This window comes from Corvus hawaiiensis, chromosome 18, assembly GCF_020740725.1.
Source record: "Corvus hawaiiensis isolate bCorHaw1 chromosome 18, bCorHaw1.pri.cur, whole genome shotgun sequence".
Taxonomy (NCBI): domain Eukaryota; kingdom Metazoa; phylum Chordata; class Aves; order Passeriformes; family Corvidae; genus Corvus; species Corvus hawaiiensis.
The window spans coordinates 7,980,084-7,995,479 of NC_063230.1; the positions used below are offsets into that span (position 1 = coordinate 7,980,084).

The 15,396-nt window shown below is 40.4% G+C and overlaps 1 protein-coding gene across 13 annotated transcripts in view; it reads right to left on the bottom strand.

Annotated features, from left to right (window-relative positions):
• The window catches only part of ARVCF (ARVCF delta catenin family member), a 258,446-nt gene that overhangs the window by 161,145 nt on the left and 81,905 nt on the right, over window positions 1-15,396 (bottom strand). For 12 of the 13 annotated variants that reach the window (XM_048322525.1, XM_048322527.1, XM_048322522.1 and 9 more), the window contains exon 2: window positions 9,508-9,574. The gene's annotated coding sequence lies outside the window, so the exon portion shown is untranslated. Of the gene's footprint in view, window positions 1-9,507; window positions 9,575-11,168; window positions 11,283-15,396 lie in introns of those variants that run through there. The other variant, XM_048322526.1, reaches the window with a different exon arrangement.

Below are 15,396 nucleotides of genomic sequence, written 5' to 3' on the forward strand. Positions count from 1 at the left end.
CATAAACACAATTTCTTGTGTTTCAGCCAAATTACCAGAAATATGATCCTTTCTTTGCATGGATCCAACCTCAAAGGGCACGGAACCATCATGCCAGAAAACTCATTTTTTCTTAAACTAACAGAAGTAAATTCTATGCTCAAAACTTATATATATATATATATATATATATATATAACAAAACTGTGCAAAGATATGCCCGAAGATGAAAGTCAGGAGGCAGAGTGAGAGAAAGACTAATAAAGACTAATTCTCAAGTAAATGACCAGAGGGAATAAATTAAACATAACTGAGTTTCTACAGATAAAAGAGTAACACTCTGGAATTTATATATATATATATATATATATATATAAATAAAATAACATGTAACACATTCCAAATAAACTGCTTCTCAGACCTTATGCTGAAATCTACCTTGAGCCTGGGTCCTCTTGCTGCTGTGGTTGACTGAGTTCTAATTTGACCCTTACGTGACAACCTCCATCAATGAATAGCAATGAGGAATTCACAAAGAAAGCTATTTCAATATAGTTCTCTGGTAGGCACAGACAGACACACTGTGCTGCTGTCAAAAGAAACAACAAAAAAGCTGGTCAGGGTTTTTTTTGTTCCTTTGGACAGAGGCAGTCTGTGAAACAAGGTTTAAGCTAGGGAATGAACGAGGGCAGAGGAAATGGTAACAGGAGAACTCCTTGAGAAGGAACTTTGCATCTCAAGGACATTGCAATAAATGCTGCAGTAGACCACTTCCATTACTGCAGAAAAAAAAAGGTCAATGTGCAATATTTGAGCTTTTACATTAGTAGGAAATTTCATCTGATCATCCAGCAGGAAACATTCTGTATAAATAAATAAATTCTGCAAATAAATTGATAAACTATGAACTGGGTTTAGCAACATCAACAAAAGCATCCAAACACATGCTTGTAAAGGCAGTACGGTTCCACCACTTAACTCACTACAGAACTGGCTCTGGTCAGCAGCACTACAGCATCTCCAATCTTACCAAAATGATTCCCAGTCCATTTAAAAAGAAATAATTTAATTAACCTTTTAGTTAAAAGCACTGAAATCATATTGTAGTACCTCAGAAAAGAGATGGTTCTCAGCAAAAAAAAATACAGAACTTTCTTATATCCAATGCAATCTCTCTACATATATTAATCAATGCATATTTAAATGACACCAGCCTTCTTTCTACAGCTTCCCTTTGATAAAGATTCCTCACTTCAGTGTTGGGGCCCTCCTGCCCTGCCATGTGGTCCTGGGAGAGGGGCCCTGGGTGGGAGGCACGGGGTTTCCCTGGCCCTGCTCAGCCTCGTTCCCACTGGTTGGTTTGTGTTCCCCTGCCCCAGCAAGGACCCTCGGGTCCCGGGATTGAGCAGTTCCTCGGGAGAGCCCCGGCCATGCAGCTGGAGAAATAAACACCTCTGAAACATCTAGCAAGAATCAGTTCATATGTATTTCTTTTCCACAGGCCTTGTTGTCTGATATGCGTGTTGCAGTATCCACACGGTAACAAATGGTGGGTAATGCGAGCAGAACGATCCCCGATCCCTAAGGACAGCGACTGATTTGTGAGTAAACTCTGGATTTCTCTTCTTGTTTTGTTTTGCTGTTCCATCTCTAAATTATGGAGGAACCATGGAAAGACTCTTGGCTCTCAGAGCCGCATATGGACATTTATCTTAAACTTGAAAAGATTCTTGAACAACGATTTGTAAATTTTAGCTTAATTCAAGCTCAAAAGTAACTGAAACATTTCCTTTCATGGTTGTTTAAGAACTTTTTCTATGTTTATTGGGATTTGATTCTTACCAAAGACTTTTGGAAGACCGTTTGGACACAGTTAATTTTTGAGTCAAAATATATGCCGATGGAAGAATATTTTTGTGAATATTATTTAGTTACTGAGACTGTTGAGCAATGTCAGCTGTGTCCTGGCGAAGGGAAGCGTGCCTCAGGGACCGTGCGGCCTCGGCCACATGGACTGAGCGCTCTGCGAGCAGCAGCGAGGCAGTTCCCGCGCGCGGGCGGAGCGACGGGAGCTGCAGTGCCGGCAGCAGAGCGAGGCGCGGCGGGAGCGGGGTCACCCCGGCGGTGCCCACCCGGCCCCGCGCAGCGCGTGGTGGAGCGAGCCCCGTGAACGCCCGGCCGAGAGGGGCGGCGTGCGGGCGGCGGCAGTGGCGGTGGAGCGGAGCCACGCCCAGCCGAAACGCGCGCTGGAGCGGAGCGCGGGGGGGTCATCGCTCGGGAGCCCAGCCAAGACATGGGCATGGCCCCAGGCAGCGGCAGCGCAGCTGAGAGCAGAGGCAGTGGCACGTGGGGAGCTGAGCGGCGCGGCCCGGCCCAGCCCACGCGGCCCCGAATGCAACCCCGGGAAGAGCACACAGGCACGAGCAGCCCTGACGGCCCCCGCAGCACTGACAGCCCCGGCAATTCCAACACGGGAGCGAACAAAAGTGAAAGAGAAAGCAAAAATGCAGCAAGACAGAAAACAGCAACCACTCAAAAAAAGGAAAAAATCACCGTAGCTAAGGTTTTAGCAATAGTAAAATGGTATAATATTAAACAAAATTATGGTTTTATAACAAGATGTGACAACCAAGAAGACATATTTGTTCATAGAACTGCTATTAAAAAGAATAACCCTGAAAAATGCATCCCAAGCTTGGGAGATAGAGAGGTGGTGGAGTTCAAAATTGTGCAAGGTAGAGAAGGGTTACAAGCATCGCAGGTCACTGGGCCTGATGGTGCTCCTGTAAAAGGCAGTATATATGCAAAAAATCGTAGTCATGTTAGACAATATCTCCATTATAAGCCCACCCTACAGTCTCCCTTTCCTAATCCCACCTTTCCCTTTTACCCTATGTCCTGTTACCCCCAGTGTATTCCCAATCCGTTTTTTCACCCATGGTTTCCCTCACAAAACCATGCCTTTACCAATTGTTTCCCCAAAAATCCCTTTCCAATGCCAAGTGGGGGATGAAGAGGGGGAGGGAAGAAATTAACTATTGTTGTTTAGAGTTCCAACATGTACAAATGGAAGAAACCCTCTCCTGCCTCAGTTTCCGCACAAAGCATGCTCGGAGAGTCCTGTCTCCCTTCTGTCAGCCCTAAGATGTTCCACAGAATCTGTTTGGACATTTAAAGACTCAGGAGGGTGGCTTGTTTTGTTTTGAAGCTGTTCTTGTTATCTTTATCCAGTTGTTTTCAATGTTAAGTTTTACATCTCCTTTTGTTAAAAATAAACGGGTGAAATGTCGGGGTCCCTCCCCCCGCCATGGAGCCCTGGGAGAGGGGCCCTGAGGGGACAGACACGGGGTTTCGCTGCCCCTGGTCATTGTTGTGGTTGTTTTGTGTTGTTTTGTGTTCCCCTGCGCGGCCAAGGACCCTCGGGTCCCGGGATTGAGCAGCTCCTCGGCAGAGCCCCGGCCGTGCGGCTGGGAAATTAAACATCTCTGAAACATCTAGCAAGAATCTGTCCATAGATATTGTTTTCCACAGGCCTCGTTGTTTGATATGCGTGTTGCAGTTTCCACACTGTAACACTTCAGCACTTTGCTACTAGAGTTTTTCAGGTTTCTCTTCCAAAATTTCATAGAGTGTTTTCAGAGCTTGCTGATACAGTGTGTCTACATAGCTTTAATTATACTGTAGCTCTCTTTCCCCAGTAAGGTAAATTTCAACTGCTATACTGTACTTCCAAATGGAAAGGAAAACAAATTATGGAAATACAGAACATCTTCCTCAGAACTGCATATATATAATAGCATAAATTATTCAGTTTAATGCTCTAAAGTTCAAACTGAAATATTTTTATGAGGACAATTTTTAAAGTAAATGCTTTAGCCTATGGCTACTTTTACCCAAGGTAAAAAAAAAAGCCATTTCTTCCTAAAATTTGTCATTTATAGACCAGAATAGCAAAGACAACTTTCTGAAGCAGAGCTCTTACTCTCTGGGACCCAAGGACTTGTCCACACTAAGTAAGCTGAACTCTTCCATTAGAGCACTCATTATGCCACACTTCCTTCAGAGATCAGTGTTTGTGTTAATTAAGGATAAAACAGCACAGCAAAATTGCAGCATATTACTTCACACCTACTAAGTGTCCACACTAAGGTTTAATGGGGTATGTGATAGTCTATAAATTCACACTGTGCACTGTAAATTCTCTACGTAAACAAACTCCCCAAGTATTTCCAAACGAGTGTCTAGGTGGAATAGTTTTTGTAAAAATCTTGTAAATACCAAAAGACTGAACAAGACAGAGATGGTTTCTCATGGAAAAAATCAGAATATTTTGATTATTTCAGCAATTCTATTTGTTTAACACTATACCTTATAATAATCAGACCCATGTTTACATATCACCAGAAACTTTTGTATTTCCCTTTACAGTTTTTGTTTTTCTATAGAAATAAAATGCAACTTGAAAGTCAAAGCTAGAATGAACAAGATCATACTTTGCAATCTCTCTCGGAATATGAATAGTAAATTTGCTGCATCTCAAGCCTCTGACACCTTTTCTTCTGCCTTGGAACTTGCCAAACATGATTGCTACCAGCCTGATTAGTTCATAGGCCGATCACTTTTACACCTCAGAACACATGTCCTTGCATACTAAAGCTGCTGTGTGCCATTGATTTTTCAAAGGTCTCCCCCACTGAAATCAATAAGGAGCTCTGCTTAAAAATGGATTGCACTTTGTGGTCCTTTTCTGACTTGTGGATATCCAGGCTTCCAAGTATTCTCACAGCTGTCTTTAGCAGCAGCTCCATGTCCCCCACTTCCTCTGACCCCAATCTGATCTTAACCCACATCAACAGACCCTTTGGCCACTGATCACAGCGAGCAGAAACAGACAACAGAAAATCCCACCACAACCATTTCACTGGATTCATTGGAATAATGTCTTCCAAGAGGCAAAGGAAAACCCCTCCAACAGCCTATGTGACTGTTAAATAGCATCAGGCTTTCAATTAACCATGGGAGGATGTAACATTTTCAACAGAAATGACTTCCTTACTGTAGAGCCTCCCTTGTGAGCAGAGCCACCCAAAATCAATACATCTGTTCTCAGAACAGGGCTATTTCAATGAGAAAGGGAAAAAGATAAAGATTAAAAGCAGCACAGTTCGTAACTCCGCTTCCTCCCTTCTTTCCCATGAATTTTAAAGCTTGGCTTCATTAATCTACAATCCAATTTGGCCACAAATAAGCCAAACACATAAACACCCTGTTATAACCTCATGCAGTTACTTCCACAGAGCACTTACAAGATTTCACTAGACAATATACAAGAATCCTCATTTTTCTTGGCTCTTAGGTAAAAGGGCTTCCATTTTAAGAGAAAGGCTACTGCCAGGAATGTGACTGAAACTGGCTCTGTGTGGGGAACTACAGCTGAGAACAGCCCTCCATTTATGAGCATTAAATCTCTACAAAACGCAGGAACAAGAGTCAGTGGGCCGGAAGCAGTTCCCAAAGCCAGGCCAGTTTGTCATGGGTGAAACAGAGTAACTGAAATATTACAGCAAGGCTGGAAAATCCTGTAGAAGCTCATAATAACTCTTTCATAAAAGATACTATTGTGCTATCAACAAGCAGATAAATAACAAAATGGCAAGCAACAAAGCTGAGGTCAGCTTTGCAGTCAGGCACCCCAACAGTTTCACCCATTCCAAACACCCCCGGAAGGCATCAGGCAGCGTGTTTAGGCAGCATATTCAAACTAAGAGCCATTAGGTAGAAAACTGTCCTTTCACTACACATTTGGAGTGGAAAAAATCCAACTGTGACCCCACAGAACAGTGAGTGTTTAAGCTCAGCAACAGATGTGTCAAATGACTTATCCCAACCATGACGAGTTAATTGATGCTATAAATAGCACTCTGCAGACAGAAAAAAAAAAACCCACTTAATTCTAGTATCCAAAGAACACAGTCTAGCTCTGCTTATCAGTAAAACTATTTTCCTTTAAAGAAGTGGGCTTGGATGTTTTACATGTAGATTAGCACAGAGAGATAATTTGATTTCAGGATATTGAGAGATTTCCTTCCTTGTATGTTTCAGAAGAACAGGGCTGCATGCAGCTAAATGAGATCCATAGATTACAGTAGAAGAAAGGCCAATAAAACTGCACAGCTACATTCCGGGGTAATAACAAATGCTTTTTAATTCTAGGGCTCCAGTCTCGGGGTTTATGAGGGCATTTCCAATTACTACTTCTAAGATTAATGCAAGTAAGTGCATAAAATAGAAACAGATTTTTTAACCCATCTGAATCAAATACTTAGTATCTCCCACAGCATTTTATACCAATAAATGAACTGGTATTGCTAAGAAGAAAATTCACAGGTCTGAAGTGTTGTCTGAAGTGTTCAGAGCGAGCCTCTTCCCTGTGGTTTTCACCTGCTTTCACGAGAAAACAAAACCAAAACCCTTCAGCTGTTTTCCAGAACATGGGTCTTGTTGACCTCTCACAGCCACATGTAGGGGATTGTGCGGCTGCTCCATTGCTCCACCAGAGAACTGAAAACATCAGTATAAACAGGAAAGAACATCATGTCAATGTTCGTGTATAATTCTCGAAGCTACTAAATCAAATTAATTTCATTAGCTGCATACCAACCAATCTTACTGCATTACTCTCCCATATTTCAACCTCCCTCATTAAAAACAATCAGATTTCCACCTTTTGTTGCTTTAAACCAGGAACAGTATCAATGAAGAGATTAAAGCAATACAAAGACAGAAGAAACAGAGTAAGGCCCACTGGCTTTAATTCTCTCCAGTAACATTTAGAATGACATCTCTGTCATTCTAAATCCAGGATTTTTTTCACCAAGCTACGTTTGGAAGCCTGAGGCACTAAGTAAATCTACTCTGTTTAGATCTAAACTATTGATCTGCTTTCTGCAATGGCATGTGCAGAGCACACCCTTCACTGTTTCAGCATCTGTAAATTTAAAATGCAATCCAAGTTCATTTTACCCTTGTAAGTTTAGGATGCAATCCAAGTTTGTGCTGATTAACACCACAGCTTTTTAGTATTACAAGGCAAACATGCATTTGAGAACTAATAAATAATTTCTGAGCAAAATAAAAGTATTTAACTCATCTGCTGTCTTGAATAATCATTCAGTTCATGCATAAACATAAAGACAGGAAAAACAGACACATTTTAATGAAAGTCTTGGAGCAAGTCATTGTTCCGTATGATAGATCTATGCATGTAACATCTCTCAACAGAATAATCTTTGTTACGCACTGCAAAAAGATGCTGCTCCAGAGGTGGTGCCTGGTTGAGGGGCAGAAGCATTGCCACAAGAACTGCCAGTTCAACTCTCCTGTTTCCAGGTGCAAGGTGTTGCTGAATTTTCAAGGCAGAAATCCTTATCCCTGAGAAGCATTTCCTATTCTATTAGCCAAGCATACTGGGTTCTGTGGGGTTAAATTGACAGCCAAAGTAGCCCTCAGAGAATAGTATTCAGGACGTGCCTGGTTCATATCCCTGGGCAAATCAGGATGCCATAGTAACCCCATTGATTAGTCCAGACTCAAGCGTTCCTTACTCATTTAGGTCTTCCCTCGCACACAGCAGAAACGCGGTGCTGTGCTTACTCTGCCAAGTGTTACAGCCATACACTGATCAAAACTTGTTTCTACTACGTCACTGCAAGTATCAATTTTCATGACTAAGATTCACATCTTTATTACAAGAGCTTTTTATTCACTGGTTTGTGGTTCTATCAGAATTTAAATATTTGGGCTGCCAGCAAAGCACAGGGATGTGGTGTCCAGGCTGCTCCGCAGGTGGTGAGAGCCTGGCACAGGTCACCACAACCTTGGGCTGGCAACTCACCAACACCATACCGGACCTCCCTGGATCCCCCCTTCTCCCCATCCCTCCTTCCCTGCATGGGAAATCTCTTCTGAATCTGACCTTCTCATAAACCTCCATTTCAACTGGACAACTACCACATTTAAATGACGTGTTCTGTGCTGAGGTTGACCCTGACCTGAAAATCAGCAGGAATTGGGGAAAATATTGGATTTAGAGGGTCAGTATCAATCGTCTTTTGGACAAATCATTTCCTTCCAGATAGCTATAGTTAGACTCTGATCTCACCCATTCCAAGCCTATCCTACATTTTTATCTTTGACTAAATCTTAATGCTTTTTGTAGTTTATATCCCCCATCAAGAATATTTCCTATTTCCAAGAACAAACTTATCACTAGTGCTTAATTACAGTTATTTGGAAGCAGAAGTATTTCTTCCAAATCACTGAAGATCTGCTCCAAGAAACAACTTTCTATTCAAGCATCCCTTTTTAATAACCATCCTGCTGATAACTGCTGAGTGGGAAAAATAACAATTTTGCTTTAACTTTCTAACCACTTCAAATGTTTAAAGCAAATTCTCTCTATTACATTAAAATTAAAATCCTGCACTGTATAAATAGGAATACCTTTCAGCTATAATAAACACTTCTAACTCATTTCATTAAGACTGTGAAAGTAACAGAGGTAAGTCCGAAACAATTCAGACAGTAAATACAACGTAAACTCTGCTGAGAATCTTCCCTGCAAACTGCTTTGAAACTTTAAATGGGCTATTTATTTTCAATAAAACGTTTTGGTTTGACATATATAAAAGGAAATATGTTTAATCTAAAAACAATCAAATGAAAATGGAAAGAACTTTATAAAAATCAGTAACATGATACGTGTTATTCAGAGGATTATTTTCAAGGAATGCTTGGCTAAAACTATAATCCACCTACACGGAGAGAAATAAAGCAGTACACAGAAGGGAGCAATATTTCAGGAAAATAAACAAGAGTACTTTAATATTTAATCCCATTATTCACTTTCAAGTTCCCAGATTTAAAACAGATACACCAAAGTATTGAGGTGAATTCAGAGCAGCTGAAAATATTTATGGTCATCCTCGAAGTGACCAGAGAATTGACCTTTTGATTCCAGAAAGGCTAAGATACAGCTGGCAGGGAGAGTATGGAGAGAGGAAGAGACATCCTAAGAGTCTGACCCTTACTGCCTGTAGCAAGAAGTCCCACAGTTGAGAGACATGCCCTGCTCTGTCAGGGTTAGAATGAAGCTAAACAAGTATTTCCATGGTAATAGGAAAAGGGAGACATGGATCAGAGATGGCACAAAAGAGAAAACTGCCATCCCTGTTTCCCTCAGCTGCACTTGCATTTTACCCCTGCCCCTGCCTTGGCTCTGGACACAACAATGGCAGAGGGTCTTGTCCTAGTTCCAGTTGTAAGAGCTATCATAGGTATTCCCTTCTTTCTGCTCCTCAAGCATTCTACCACTATGTTAAACAAATTGTAGGTGGTCCTCAATAGCACGCAAATGAAGGAATTTCTGAGAGGTGTAAAGACAATTTAATAAAAGGACAATGATTTAAGAACACACATAATGAAACAGTAACAAGACACTCAAGAGACTCAGCTGCAGAAACACAGTACCTTTTATAATGTTTCTTTCTTGTAGCAGCTTTTAAGATGGAAATTCTCCCTTGGTTCGATAATAACTCTGTAAGAGAAACAAAGAAAATAACAAGGATCTTTATTCCATCTGGGGAAAGTAGGAAGAGGGGATTATTTTAAAATAACTGATAGCATTTATATAATACTGTGAAAGTCTATTAGTTGTATCTCTCCTTGGTTCCCCTTCCTGAGTCATGCTGGTTTACAAAAAAGCATTAGCTCTGGAATCTATTCCACCATCACCTGAAATCCCAAGAAAATCCCACAGAACTGGAGTATTGAAAGTGAACTCCATCAAAAGATCCTCTTGATTTCTGTCTCAGTGCCACTCATGTGTGCATATATCACACATTCCTAAACTTAAAATTAAGCCAATATATATTTAATTCCCCATTAATTCCTAGATTTAAAAGCAAAAAATGTTTCCCTCATAAGCAAACACCACAGCATTTTCAGTCACCCAGGTCTAAATGCCATCTAGTGGCTCTAAAAATTGTCAACTGTGGCTCCACAGATACATCTCATCCTGTTTGACTTTTTTTCTTCTAACAGCAGGAAATAAAGAGAAATTAGGGCAGGAAATTCACCAGAAAGAATTCAACGTTTTTCAATATCTCATTTTTTGTTAGAGCTTCATGCAGGATTCCCATTACAGCATTTCCTATCCCAGCAATTGCTCAAAGTTAACCAGCAGGATCCTTTGTCTTGGCTTCCCACTCTCCTGCTCTCTTTCTGAGATCAAGAACATTTCAGGCAGTTGATTCCTGAAGATCACCCTTGCTGGCTTTCTCACTCAGGTAAAGTTTATCCAAAAACCAGGTATGCCACGACCCTTCCATGACACATGGCTCCATCACTAGACCCTTCCTCACTGCTCCTCCTTTGCCTGGAAGGCACAGGCAGGCCAAATAAACATGTGAGTGGTAAGTAAGGAAAAGCACTTGAATCCTGCAGACTCAGTGTAACCACAGAGGTGCTAAAAGAAAATTCTACATCTCTGATGTAAGAAGAGAGGCTTCTCTGAAGCCTAATTTCTTTTAGCTTTTGTCACATAACAAGAATATGACTATCTCCTCTAAGTAAGCTATTTTTATTTATTAAAATATTCTCCATTTTTAAGCCAGAAATAAATAATGATTTACAATTAATGTCACCTGGAATAGACAAAAACTACTGGAAAAAAATACTTCCCTTGATTTTTCTTTCCTCCTTTTTCACCTGTATTTTTGTTGGTTTTGATTCAGAGTCAAGAAGACAAGCTGCCTAAGGCTTGGGATGTCCAGGGTAAGACCCAGTCCCACTATAGCATTCGTGTTCAGCTGGGGGTTGTTGAATCTTTTTTTATCATATAACCTGGGAATAAAGTGCATTTGCCTACTTCACAAGATCTCAAAAATATGAATATAAAACATCAGAGCTCTTATATACACCCACACTATTACTGGTGGTCTTCTAGTGATAATCACATCTGTATACCCTTAAATTTAGCATTGATTACCAAGAAAAAACTACTTGTCTTTTCAATACAAACCTACATGTTCATTTTAGTCTTTGGGCAGAGTATTTGGCAAACCAGAGACAATCCCTAACATGCTGTGTGGGTTATGGCAAACACCTGGATCAGATAAGGCCGTGTTCACCTGGGCTCAGTCCAGCTGCCAGTGGGAGTGTTGGTTTATATCAGCTGATGCCAGCTCAGAGTTTCAGCCCCAAATCCTGGGAAGCCTGGAGCTTGCTGAGGCTCATGGCTATCCTGCAAAGTCCCCTCTTCAGCCCTTGGTGCTGCCCATTAGATAACATGTCCTGTGGGGAGAGGGGGGAAAACCAACCAGCTTGGACAGCATGACATTTAATAAAACACCTTTATTTCATTACAAAAATGCTGCTTCATTCTAGTGATATACTTTTATTGCTGATTTTAATCAAGTATCTTACAGCTCTCAAATGGGAAAGGTGAAGAAAAACCTGTAATGCCTTTTCAGATTGCTTGTTATCTCTCACTTGTAACTAATTACCCCAGTCTCACTGTTGAAGACTGAGCGGTTTTATGATTGCTTGCCAACAAATGACTAAAAAAAAAGGAAATTAGACAATTAGTCTCTAGCTATAGTAACTAATTAAGATAAATATTTTCAGAACAAAGAACTTAACAGAACATCAAGGCACTGACACTGCAAAAATGTCTGGGAAAGTAAATCATGTATCAGCAAACCATGTCTTGCCAGTCAGCAAGTTCCACAATTGCATCCCAACCACACTTCATTCTTATCCTACTCCAGTGAACATAATTAGTTATTAAAGCTTTTCTAACATAATGAGAATGTGAGCAGCTTATTGGACTGCAGGAAGACTTAGGGACAAATTTTGATTCTGCACCATTGCAAATGTGTGCAAACAGCATGACGGAAAGTACTGTAGCAACCTATTCTACCATTCCTTTTTCCTAATGCCTTATTTTGTATCATCAGCTATGCCTGGACTGTGCTGGTAATCCATTCCTCCCATCTTCTCGGCCCCTTACTCAAAAGGCTTCAGAGCATGTACCCAAGCTCTTGAAAACACACACTTTCAGTCAGGTACAGGCTGGGTAACTCCACTGGACTGCCTGGCCCTTGGCTCACACTGTGGCAGTCTGAGTGTCAGTGACACGGAGCCAGTGTGACACAAACCAGGGCTGGAACACGTTCTGGGGCACGGAGTGGATCCCTCGCCTCTGCACAGAAACTGGTGACATTAACACTGCCAAGTGTGAGGCAAGCAGGCAGTGTAGTCCAAAATAAATGAGATGGACAAGCAGACTGCTTTTCAATTCAGCTGCAATACTACTATAAGAACACATTGCAAACCCTTGCCCAGGGCATGAATGGAAAGCCTTTACCTTTGCCTCTGTCACTCAAACGACCTTCTCTCTGACATTTCTGGCATTAAAATAACTAATAAAGAATTTGGATGATGTAATTTATTTGGTAGCAGAAAAATTACCTGCAGGCCCATGGCTCTAGCCCTCGCTGCTCACTTACAACCTCAAATCAGCCTCAAGGAACTAATGTTTCCCCTTACAGCAGTGGATTGCAGTCAGCACAACTTCACTTGCCAACAGCTACCCCAATAGGAAAGAGACCAGTGGAAAAGAGCTCACTTACTCCCAAATTAATTTGTCTGTCCATGTTTTTTTTTTATTGATTGCAACAAGCTGATACCCTCCAATTGTATGTTTTCCTTGGCAAGAGCTCTGTCACAGATAACTCACCAGAAGTTTGGGAAGAGCTGAACAGAGATCTCCGAACTGTATTTTGCATATGCTGTGATTTACTTAACCAAGAGACAAGGAGGTGGAAAGAAAGAATTTTCTTCCTTCACCTTACATCTTCATTTGCTAAACTGCTATTTTATTTCACAAAGAAATGTAGGGTATTCTGACTGACAGCACAGTTCTGCTTTTATGTAAGGTATCAGATGGCAAACATGAGGTAGCCACATTACACAACTCAGTGTGTGGGTATATGCTCTGTCACAACTTGCATCAAAACATATGAAACAGTCATGGGAAGTGAGGTTTCTCATCTTAAAGATGTGATACAAACATAATGAACAGCAGCCACCCCGCACACTCATTACAAATCTTTCCATCAAAAGAGGTGGACTTCAAGCTGTTTGATATTTTAGTATTTACACTCAATTATCTCTAGAAATTTATTTAAAACAGTACTATTTTTGTGTTACTTAGGAGCTCTGAGTTCCCTTAGAAACTCCTACTCATTCTTAATTATAGTGTAAATCAGCATGTTAACATCAAGCGAGCAACCACTAACTAAAGCAGCTGATACAAATGCAGACAAAGTTCGGACAGAAGTAGTGGCAAAATGCCCAGAAAGTTCCAAACCCCCTCTGAACAGCTCAGTCAATGTGGAGAGATACACAGACCTTTCAAAAGAGAGGCGCTGGGTAATAGCAGTTATTGCCAGTAAATTTTATATAAATAATATAAAAGCAGTAAAGAGCCCATGCATCAGTACGCAGACATGTCACAGATAAGAACTGTGGCTTTTTAAAATGTCAGGACTGAAAATGTACAACAGCCTATAAAAGTCACTCAAGTCATTACTTGCTACCAGTGAAGTAAATCATTTATTAAAGAAACAACAGCTGAACTTACTCTGCCAAACCAGGGGCACCTATTTCCTCTGCTGTGTTACTGTGTTGATAAAGACATGACATATTAAAAAAAAAAGTATGAAATACAGAACTACAAAAGCCAAAGTACAGTCATTCACTTCACTGTGCTATGATACAAGCAAAATTAAAGCTAATCCTTTCTTCTGAAGGAAATATCACAGACTTCTGTGCATTTGGTAAATTAATATTTATAAGAAGCCCAGACAGTTTAGTGTTTTTAATACAGGACTAAGATTTCCTCCTGAACATCAAACAGAGAAGTTGCACTAAAACAGCAGTTTCTTTATTGCAACAAACTAAATGACAGTATTTCCAAGATTTGCTTTCCATCATGTCATTCTGATCAGCAACTGTGTACAACTGGGACATTTGCAAAATCCACCAAGTAGCCGTGAATTATACATTCCTAACTCTTTAAAGTTAACACATAATAATCTTCTTATCAAGAGCCTGCTGACAGCTGCCAGTGCTACGTTCCTAATAATCCTCATTACAGACATCTAGGAATGGAAAAACATGGTATACATGGTCTAGTACCACAAGGGTGCACATATATATGTAATAAGTGAGACTTTACCAACAGCATTGTTTCAAGAACTTACATAGCAATAAAACTATAACCGAACACCTTTTATTGAAAAATGTAATTTAAAATTTTACAGCCTAATATGCGTAGGAATTCATCACAATTAAATTAAAATGCAACACTTGATCACTTTTAATGAAAATTTTGAGAGGAATTCTGTTATATTACATGCTAACATGGAGTTTCATTTAATTTAGATGATGAATTATCTAATTTTGTTTTCTGGTATACTAAGGGTATCTAAATTGAACTTGATAGCATTCACGGGGTAACCAAAGTCACCTTTTCTGTATTACAGAAAGAGGATAAATTTATTCATTTAGATGGGAGGCAAAGGTGATCTTCCAAAATTCTATAATGAAATGTAATCTTGGAAAAAGAAGGATAAAAAAATTAATCCTGGTTTTAGTAATAATACATTAGTGCCAGTAAAGTTCACAACAACTGTGGGAAACTGGCTGAAGATGTTTATATTCTCCAGGGTAGAAATTCCTCTCAAGGAAGCCAGACCCAGTCCTGTAACCATAAAGTTAAAGGAGTGAACTTTCCAAAGTAAGCTGGAATTTTTAGAAAAATCTTTGTTCACAATTTTAATTCAAAAAGGAAAACTGCAGTTTGCAATCAATATCCTACTGTACTCATACAGCACAGATTAGCTGCTGTAACACAGCAGAGTGCTGTCCCAGTTTCACTGGGATGACAATAACCAGCAGCACTGTGCAGTCAGCACCATCAGATGTTCCTGTGGTGCTCTGACAGTGTTCTGGCGTGTTCATGATGCTGCACTCACTGCCCATGGCCAACATCTTCTGCCCTCGCAATTACACTGGCAAGGGTTCAACTCAAAACAAAAGCAGCTACCAGATATTTCGTCAAGCTAGGAAATTTCTTACCAAAAAAATGTACTTGAAAAATGTCCAGTTCTTTCTGTGCCCAAACGGAAGAAGAAAATCAGCCTAAGTGAAAGCTTAACTAACAATATTTTGTGAATAAAATTATAGGGTAGCCTAGCTTAAGAACTCTGTTTTCCTGATAAATTTGCATTACTGCAGATAAATCTGAACACTCTTAATAGTCTAAGCTGACCGCTAGAATACTTCATGCAG